This window comes from Mytilus galloprovincialis, chromosome 10 (genome assembly GCF_965363235.1).
Source record: "Mytilus galloprovincialis chromosome 10, xbMytGall1.hap1.1, whole genome shotgun sequence".
In the NCBI taxonomy this organism is placed as follows: domain Eukaryota; kingdom Metazoa; phylum Mollusca; class Bivalvia; order Mytilida; family Mytilidae; genus Mytilus; species Mytilus galloprovincialis.
The window spans coordinates 72,973,654-72,981,065 of record NC_134847.1 but is presented as its reverse complement, the minus strand read 5'-3'; the positions used below and the strand labels follow the sequence as shown (position 1 = coordinate 72,981,065).

Below are 7,412 nucleotides of genomic sequence, written 5' to 3'. Positions count from 1 at the left end.
GGTGTAAAACAATTCAAACGAGAAAACTAAATGCCCAATTTATGCGCAACCAATGAACGAAAAACAAATATGCAACACATCAACAAACAACAACCACTGAATTACAGACTCCTGACTTGGGACAGGTACACATATATAGAATGTGGCGGGGTTAAACATGTTAGCGGGACCCTCCCCTCCCCCTAACCTGGGACAGTGGTGTTAAAGAAAAACATCAGAACGAACTATAAAAATCAGATGAAAAAGCTTAACTCATCAGATACAAACAGTATACATTTTAAGGGACAAGCTGAAGCCTGTCTGGTTGCGGGATTTTCACGCTGTGTTAAAGACCAATTAGTTACCTTCGACTGCTTATTTCTCATTGGTCGGTTGTTGTCTTTTCGACACAGGTATATGTAATAAACATCCAAAATAAAAAGATTATTTCAAATTTATCATTATATTTTAAATTTCAAAGTTAGCTACTGCTTCCAAATACGTTAAGAACTTTCTATGGCTCTTGGTGATTTCTATTTTTTCTGTATAGTCTATTACTACCAAGGCTTCGTCGACGCTTTAAAACTTGTTTTCCACTATCTGATTGTTACACAATTCAAACACTAATAGCAAAAGTTTTATTTCGGTTTTATTATCTGCTGTGGATTCTTAATTTCACTGCATATTTTATATAATCCTTTATATGGTCCAGGGTGGATACGATTTCTTTTGGTTTTAAGTTTTCGACAAAAAAGTTGTTTTTCGATATCTGACAACAGCTTACTATTTGTATTGAAAAATTCGAAATAATAACTGAGTCTTACAAATGCCCTCATTCTATCGTCCTCAACATGTATCGGTTCCATATCATCGAAGTTGATAACTATAAGTTGTTTATATTTATTTTCCTTATAGGAATGCCAAACATATTTCCACTCTGATCTTAAATTTGGGGAATCTAAAAAGCTCTGGCTTAAAAACACTATGAATGTTGCACTCTGGGAAATTTTCCGACAAATGTCTTCTTCTCTTGGGTATCCCACAATACAATCTCTCAATGGATAGAATACCTTATAGCCCCTTTTCTCTAGATATCGAAGTAGAATTTTACTCATCCACAGTCTCAATTCGTATATTTCTCCGTCAAAAGAAAAGTATGCATCATATGTAAGATCATCTGAAAAATTTTCATAACTTTTGTTAAATTTCAACCATTTTTTACGATAAATTAAGAAAATTTCATATCGGAATTTGAAACACAAAAGTGAAATGACAACTGCGTGAGTTGACATTAATGCAAAAATAAAACTGTAAAATGTAGATTTGAAACCATTATCTTCTTCAGGGCACACTTGGTCCCTGGTCAAATTGCTAGGTGCTATATATTTAGAGCCTATCTTGCAAAGAATTTCCTTTCCAAAATAACAACCTTGATTTATTTGTTTATCCATCCATCTTTTCATCCACATTGAATTACAATCACAATCGATAGAAATGTTTCCAATCTGAGTGACACATGGTTCTAGATTTTCAATTGATCTGTTTATTGACACAATGGGGTTGTTCAGCAAAATCAGCGAAGTCAGTTTTTCTGCATTGAAAGCTGTGAAATCTATGTCCGACAGTTTGTTATTTGATAAATCTAATTTCCTAACACGTTTGAGATAATCAATGTCGCTCCATTTTGAGTCTAAATTGTTCTTCGATAAATCTATCTCAAGATTGTCGAAGTCGGGCATTACCTCTAAAAAGTGCAGGTTAATTCCAGAACAATTAACTACTGTTCTATCTTGTGACGGTTGATAAAAACAATCACAACCAGTTGGACATTTATCTGACATGCTCAGATTGCATATTAGTAAGTCGTACTTATCTTTAAAATCAATTACCGAATAATTTGTCAAATATGTTGGCTCTCTGCACTTGGCATTGTACTGATCAGTTAATTTCGGATAGTAATGAAAATATTCTAAAGCTTTGTTTAAAAACGGAAAGAAGAAACAGTCACAACTCCATAAATTATTCCTAATGTCAAATCCATGATTACTTGCCAATTTAGCTGTAGAAAGTACATCACGAAAACCTACTTCTGTTAAATTTGGAAAATATGTGAAGTTATTATATTGCAAGTTAATAAATCCGCCAGTAACATTTACTTGTTTGCAACATTTCCAGTTAAGTTCGTTATTGAAATGTTTGATTTGGTTATGGGAATAATCTATAAGAGCAAAAAACTTCTCCAAAATTGCAATTGTAATATCAACAGATGTCAGTTTGTTATAGGACAAATACACATGCATTAAACTACCTGGTTTTATAGAAAATGATAGTGGGTCTATATGGCCTATTCTATTGTGAGAGAGATCAACAAACCTCAAATATTTCATTCCTGTCAAAGTTGAATTATTTACCGATGTGATCTTGTTTCCCTTTAAGATAAGTTTGTCTAATTTATGTAGACATTGCAAGTTTATTATTTGCGCTATATCATTGTCGGAAAAATCTAGGTGTACTATTGTTTTAAATGTGCAAATATTTAATGGCATTCTTGAAAGAAATCCGTTTGGATGTACGACCTCATAAAACGAAAATGAACTTGTGTTAAAGTTGGTATTATACAGAACTGCTTTTCCATTTCGACTTAAATATTCTACATGAAGCATTCCAACAACATGGTGCCACAAATGTAAATCCCAGTAAGGTTTTGCGAAATAGAAACAACATTTGACAATGTTGGTTTCCTTTCCTAATTCTTTACAAGATTTAGGACAAATCCATTGGGTTGAAACGACACTTTCGTGTGTCCAGTTTTGCCAGCCAGTGTTTTGTGTACTCTCCAATATTGCTTTACTTTCATCAGGTAAAAGTATAAGAACAATGCAAATACACATCTGTAAACAAAATAATATCTTTATTTACTCTTCATAGCATTATTGAAAGAAAAAAAAACTGATTTGATAACTATTACACAGTGTTGTATAATTAAGACAATTAATCAAATAATAAAATTAGACGAATATGACCCACTGGCCCGTGACAGAGACATCATAACAAGTACAGTATAGATTTCTCACTCTTGATATCAAACTACACAATTTCAAAATAATATAGAATTGTTAAATATTGGTTGCATTTAATTAAGGACCAACCAAATATTGTGTATGATGTATATAAAGTTTTATGTATTGATCCTACTAATGGCAAAACAAATTGGGCATCCAATGTAAGAGACCTTAATTTGTTTAGTTTAGGTTTAAATTATATATGGATAAACCTGGGTCACATAAATTTATTTTGAACAAGGATTTAGTTAAGAATATTGAAAATGTATGTTTTGCAAAATTTAAGGAAGAATGGTATGACAAGATTATGTCAGATGATAAAAATAAATTACGTACATATAGAATGTTCAAAAATGTATATGGTGTAGAAAATTATTTAATTTTTAATATACCAGGTAGATACAGGAGTGCTTTAGCAAAATTTAGATGTGGGGTAGCACCCATCAGAATTGAAACTGGTCGTTATGAGAATATTGATATTGAAAATAGATTATGTTTTAACTGTACTGATGACGTTGAAGATGAAAAACATGTTTTGTTAAACTGTCCTGTATATTCAGATATTCGTAATGTTATTTTTAACCATGCTAGTATTGTTGATGAGAATTTTTTACATATGTTTGATAATGAGAAATTTATATTTCTTTTTACAAATGAAAATATGGTATTTTTACTGCCAAAATCTGCTATGAAATTTAAAAAAAAAAACGAAAATGTATTTTTTATTCATGATAGTTGACTTAAGTTGTATTTGTATTATAAGTTAAGAAAAATTGTTTTATAGTCTCTCATAACTCTTTATAGAGTGGCTCTTGTTGTTAATTTGTGTTTTAAAAAGCTGTATATTTTATATGTAACAAGTGATGAGACTTTAATATAGTATTTGTCTTGTCTCTTGTCTTGTGTCATTCGACCTTATTAAATCACGTATCAACGATCAACACTATCAAAGCTGGTATGCTAATATTAATGCTTGTGAAAAACTGTCTATCTATAAATGTTTCAAACTAGATTTTTGTTTGGAGAATTATTTACAATACTAGTGATTTTAATACCAATATACTTACAAAATACGTAGTGGAAGTTTGAAATTATATTTAGAAACAGGTCGCTATGACAATATTCCTAGAGACAATCGTATTTGTAGATGTTGTAAAATGAATAATATTGAAGATGAATATCATTTTGTGTTGATTTGTTCTGCGTATAGAACACGTAGATGTAATTTTTTGCCAAAGTATTATTGTTTATGGCCAAATACACGAAAGCTAATTTTTCTTTACAAGCTGGGTTAAAAAGCTTAACTAAAAATCTATGTAATTATCATAAAGCTGCATGGAAACTAAGATTGCAAATGATCAGTTAATATATTATTCATATTATTATAAGTTATTTCTGCATTATTTAATTTATTTAATTGTTCTCTGTATTCTGTCATATTTGTCATATATGTATATGTTACAGTAAATAGGTGAAATTAGGAATTACATGTAATTACTAAAATTTAGGAATTACTTGTAATACCAGATGCACTTAGTAAATACATGTAATTCCTAAAATGGCCCAGTAATTACTAATTTTAAAATGAATTTTTACACCTATTTACTAACTGTTAAAACAATGTTGTAATATGGTCAACTGATCAAAAGGTATTGTTATACTAACTAGAAAATCAGTGAGTACTCTTAAAAAGTGATCAGCCTTAAATGTATCTTTTTGCTATAGGTGCATTAGTTAGGATATTTAAAAAAAATATGATTTTTGTTGTTGTTAAATCATTAATGAAAGGGTTATAATAGTGAAATTATATTTCACTTTCAGCAGCCTATCTGTTTCCATTTTGTTGAATAAGCTGAGAAACATGGTTGATGAGTTGTGCACTTCCAAGTTAATAATTGGGCCTCATTGAATACATATATATTCATTTGACCTTTAATTTAACCTCTAGCTGGAGATGGGTAACCGATGTATTCAGCTATCAAATTTGTAAGGGTTTCGCAGAACCCAGTCACTCGCATTATTTTGCTGCGAGTCGCAGGCCCCATGAAACAGCAACGAGGAACAAAATTATCATAGTAAAATTTTCCTCTAAATACTATCTTTTGACTAGTTCTGTAAGAAGCTTCTGTCAAAATTTGGTAAAAATTCAGGTAGGTTTATGAAATCTAATAAATGTTTTAAAAACTTGTACTCTGTTTTCAAGACCGTATTTTGACCCATAGTGATTTACTTTTACAAATTATGACTTACCGAAGGCATATGTATTCGAACACTTAATTGCAGAAATATGAAAATGTGACTTTTAACGCCATCAATTTGTATAAATTTGTTTGTGAAGAATGTGAGCTTCATCGCAAATGTCGGACAAAGGAAGTCGTAGTTAAACCTTTTTTGTAAAAGGAATTTAACTCATGTCATTTGGCAAGTTGACATGCAAAGTATGCCTGATGGAGATTTTAATGTTGGTTATTCTAAAACTAACCTTTTATTTAATTTAAATGAAAAAAAATGTTGTTTATATATTTCGTGATACTTGATATCAATTTGTATTCTATTCTATAGCCCAAAACAACATTTAATCGTGCATTTATTTTGAGAGAAATTCGGTTAAATACATGCCTAGATGCATTCGGTTCAGTGAAAGCAGAGGAAATGACTGTCGAGTTTTGAGATATAGATTCTGCATAGTGATCTGGTATTGGCTCAAGAAGGCAGAAACATGTAAAAAGGGCCTTTGTGTAAGAAATTATAATACAAACAAAAAAAGGTGGCTTCAAAATGGTTTTAACATCAGGTATACAGAAATAATTAACTATTACAAAAGATTATTATTAGAAAACTAAATTGAAAACCGTCCAGTGACAAAAAGTTCATGCATACGACAAAAAAATTCCAACAAATCAATCAGCAACATGTATCGATTAGGGTGGAGACCTGGAATTTTTTATTGCTACAGGAAATTGACGGCCCCTTACATAAGGCACCCCGTTGTTTGTTTCATGTAAAACCAAACTACATATGTAACTTCCCTCTGTATAGAAATATGATGCAGTATAATTACCGTTGAGACAATTGTCTTGCTGATAACAAATGACTTAAATGTAAGCAACAATAGCATGGGTTTTAAGAATTTAAGTGTTGCAATTTATTCATACACCAGATCGCCTATTTAGTTTATAACTTATGAAGACAAGAACGCGATACAAAAAAACCTCCTACAAATAAATCTATAAATTGAAGGTTCATCACGGCATTGGGAAAAAGACTTTATATTACGAATGTAAAATGAGAGGCGAATGTACGGAGGTCCAGCCTCACTCTTCCCCCTTTATGGAGTTTTATATATGATAAATGTATTGATGGTTTGCTAGTTTCACTCCCAACGTTTGCCTTCAAGGCCTCCTCCTTTTCTAAATCGGCACTGGAAATCTACATACTCAGGCATGTCATGTAAATAGTTTATTTACGGTCAACCTTTGAATCAAGTACCGGATTGTAATGAACATAGACCGAAGTACATTTTTACAAAAAAATAACTGTTTACAATATTTTACAAGCCTATTCATTATAGTACTAGCCAATAAAATACATATAGTATAATGATACGATTATGTTAAAGTTTTTATTATTTCGATTGAAGACCAAAATAAAAATGAAAAAATAATTTAATAATAACATATACTTAACTGATAAAATATCCACATTGTGTTAAAATTTTCTCTGCTGAAAAATTTCCCCAGGCTTTGGTCTAATTCTTAAACAAGGATGTCACGTTTTGCTTTACACGTAACGAGTCGTAGATTGCTAAAGATAACGGGTATTTTTTCTGTATAAGAAAGTGTAAGAAAGTGTTTGTTTAATGTATCGATTTTTACTTTATTTCACCAAGGTACTACTTGTACAGTGCAATTGAAATTGTCATACTATAAATTTTTATTTGAACATGTCTAAAACAAAAAAGTTATTGAACACTTGGATCAAAGATACTTCTACTTGAAGTTGTTGTATATAACCCGGAAGTGTTGACATAAAGACAATTTATAACTTTGATTGATGTTTATTCGAAAGTCAATGCCGAGTCTTTTGACGATAAAACAGATGGGTCGAGTACAAAATCTATGAATATTTTATTTAATATAAATCTTTGGTTTATTGCTACAACTGCCCTATTCGCCAAAACTGATAAGTTCGTTCACTTAACATTTTCGTTCAGATAAATTACATATTATATGTATATGTAAAAACTGTCATGTCAGCTTATAATTGTTACTCAAGAAACCTGGGGTGGTGTTCTCGAAGCTCACTAACTTATGATATATCGCAGTTTTCGCTCTAACTTTAAGACACCTAATTAGGTGTCTTAGGATCATC

At 30.9% G+C, this 7,412-nt stretch overlaps 1 long non-coding RNA gene across 1 annotated transcript; it reads right to left on the bottom strand.

Annotated features, from left to right (window-relative positions):
- Nucleotides 1-423: 423 nt before the first annotated feature.
- On the bottom strand, nt 424-6,862 carry LOC143048335 (uncharacterized). The gene is made up of 2 exons (XR_012969792.1): nt 6,729-6,862; nt 424-2,870 (listed from the first exon to the last, which is right to left on the bottom strand). It is a non-coding gene; the product is annotated as an uncharacterized LOC143048335 (long non-coding RNA).
- Between the last annotated feature and the right edge of the window lie 550 nt (nt 6,863-7,412).